This window comes from Podarcis tiliguerta (assembly GCF_965153285.1).
Source record: "Podarcis tiliguerta genome assembly, chromosome: 8".
NCBI lineage: Eukaryota > Metazoa > Chordata > Lepidosauria > Squamata > Lacertidae > Podarcis > Podarcis tiliguerta.
The window spans coordinates 61,215,084-61,217,647 of NC_139541.1; positions in this window are offsets into that span (position 1 = coordinate 61,215,084).

A 2,564-nucleotide genomic window follows, 5' to 3' on the forward strand; every position below is an offset into this window, starting at 1 on the left:
ATGGTCTGTAGCCACCATGTCCAAAACATCTGGAGGGCATCAGGTTGGCAAGGGCTGCCATAAAACATCTGCTTCTCATGCTTTCCAAGATCTTCAACAGATCAAAAAACATTTAGTGTTCATAGCGTGCTTGTCCGCACACACAGTCTGAAGCAGCAGAGAAAGCCTTAAAACTTGATCGGACTGAGAATTTCACAGGGAGCATAAGACTTGTGTGAAACAAAGAAAGGGACTGGGTGACAGTGATTTATGAAGGAAGATTAAAATAACTTAATATGTATCGCTTGGCGAAACAGGGAAGGAGGGATGTGATATTCATGCAGAAGGACTTGAGGAGAGTAAACATCAAGGATGGGGAGGGATTGTTTGGAAAGGTGATGTAAAAGGAGTGTAATAACCAGGAGTAATGGGAGGAAATTAATCAAAGGCTGACTGGAAACAACCCTTTCAGATCAGTGTCAGCAGCAGTCATGTTCAAGAGTCTCTTGTGTAATTAAATAGAACCACAAGAAGCTGCCTTCTACAGTTAGACCATTGGGCCCTCTAGCTCAAGATTCCTTACACTGACTGGCAGCAGCTCTCCAGGGTTTCAGACAGGGGGTCTCTGCTTGTCCTACCTGCAGATGCCAGGGACTGAACCTGGGAACTTCCATGTATAAAGCAGGGATGGGGAACCCATGACCTTCCAGAAGCTCCCAACAGCTCCAGCTGCATGGCCAATGGCCAGGAATGATAAAAGTTGCAGTCCACCAACATCTAGAGAGCCACAGGTTCCCCATTCCTGGTGGAAAGCATGGTTGCAGGCACTATAGCTGGCAGGTTACACTCCCAGGATTCTGGAATAAAAAAGTGATGGCTGTTTCTGCATGTGTGTAAAAGAACAGGGCAGAGATTCTTGCAGAACTTTGCTTCACAGCATACCCACCATTTATGGGGTTAGACTAGATGACCACCAAGGTCCCTTTTAATCCTAAAGCTCTTAAGAGTTGGTTTTAAATGAGACCTATGTTAAACGTACCACCCACAAACTGCTGAATAGTCAATCCTAACCACTGGGGACATATAAAGGCCCTCACAACAATCTTGTGAGGTTGGTTAGACTAAGCAGGGGTAGCCAGCGTAGAGCCTTGGTTCATCCCTTAGTCCAGGGCTAGTCAACATGGTGTCTTCCAGATGTTGCTCATCTGCTGCTTGTATGCTTCCCATAGGCATCTGCATGGCTACTGTGAAAGTAGGATGCTGGACCACATGGGTTTTTGGCCTGTTCTAGCAGGGCTCTTCTTATATTCTCACATAGTGGGGTTGACTTACGTCTGGATTTTCAATAGCAGAAGTGATGTCCGGGGGGAATTTCCGGAAAGCAGCAGTTCATCCTGGATTTTCAGTAATATAGCCCACTTCTTGAAATATGGCAACCCTATCACATAGTGACATTTAGCTGATTAAGGGTCTCTCCAGACATCCTTTGTACTGTATTGTGCCTTCATTGACAATTTGTGCCAATTAGGATATTAGGGTGGTCATATGCAATCCCACTTTTCATAGTTTTTGCGCCTACAAAAGTTGTGGGGTTGTCGCACTGCTTCACTTCCAGTTAGAGCCTCCCAAGTCCCAACTGTTACACACCAAAAATGTTATGCTTTTGCTGCACTATTGGCTTTTGTTGCGCTATAGACCCTCCAGAGAACAATGGTGTGGTAGAACTGGGGAAGCATTGCAGAACAAACCAATAAAGTCAAATGCTGTGCAGATGGCCCAGTGTAAATCCACCATTAATGGACTATTGTTGCATCAAGAACATGCTGCATAAAAACAGCTACCAAAACATACCAGGAGGGGCCTTAAGCGTTTTTTCTCTGAAGCAAATGCACACCACATAATACTCCGCTCTGACCAGTAGGAGTCAGTCTTTACTAAAAAATAATCTAAATACCCCCTTCACAGGTCCTTCCCACTGTGCTGCTTTAACGAACTACTGAAAAGTTGCAATTGTTTGAATTTTTATTTAGTTTTTTAAAATAATTTTTTTAAAAAACCCTATCTCCCACCTTCTCCCTTCATTGGGGCCAAAAAGGTTGCAAGCCCTTGCTGTGCACACGTACTTGGGAGTAAGCCCCCTTGAGCATCAGTAAGGCTTACTTCCGAGTAGCAGACGTGCATACGATTGCATTATAGTCCTATGCACTATATACTGACAGCAACCTTATACCGGTAATTCTCCAAGCGGGGATCCTTGGGTTGCCAAAACGGCCCACACACAAGGCGTGGTATTGACAGAGGAATAATAGGAAGTAATGCTGTTGGGCAGACGGACCTACGCACGTTTGCTATGCATAACCATTAATAGAAGTACAGTACTGTAATAATGATGATTCCCCCCGCCCCCTTGTACATCTCCTATGAGGACGATTGGTTTCACCTGGAGCCCGTTTAACTCTCCATAAACCAACGTTGCTGCTATTATTATTATTATTATTATTATTATTATTATTATTATTATTATTATTCGGAGAAGTAGCGAGGCAACAACGCACGCCAGGGAGGCACTGCAGTCTGTGGGCCGA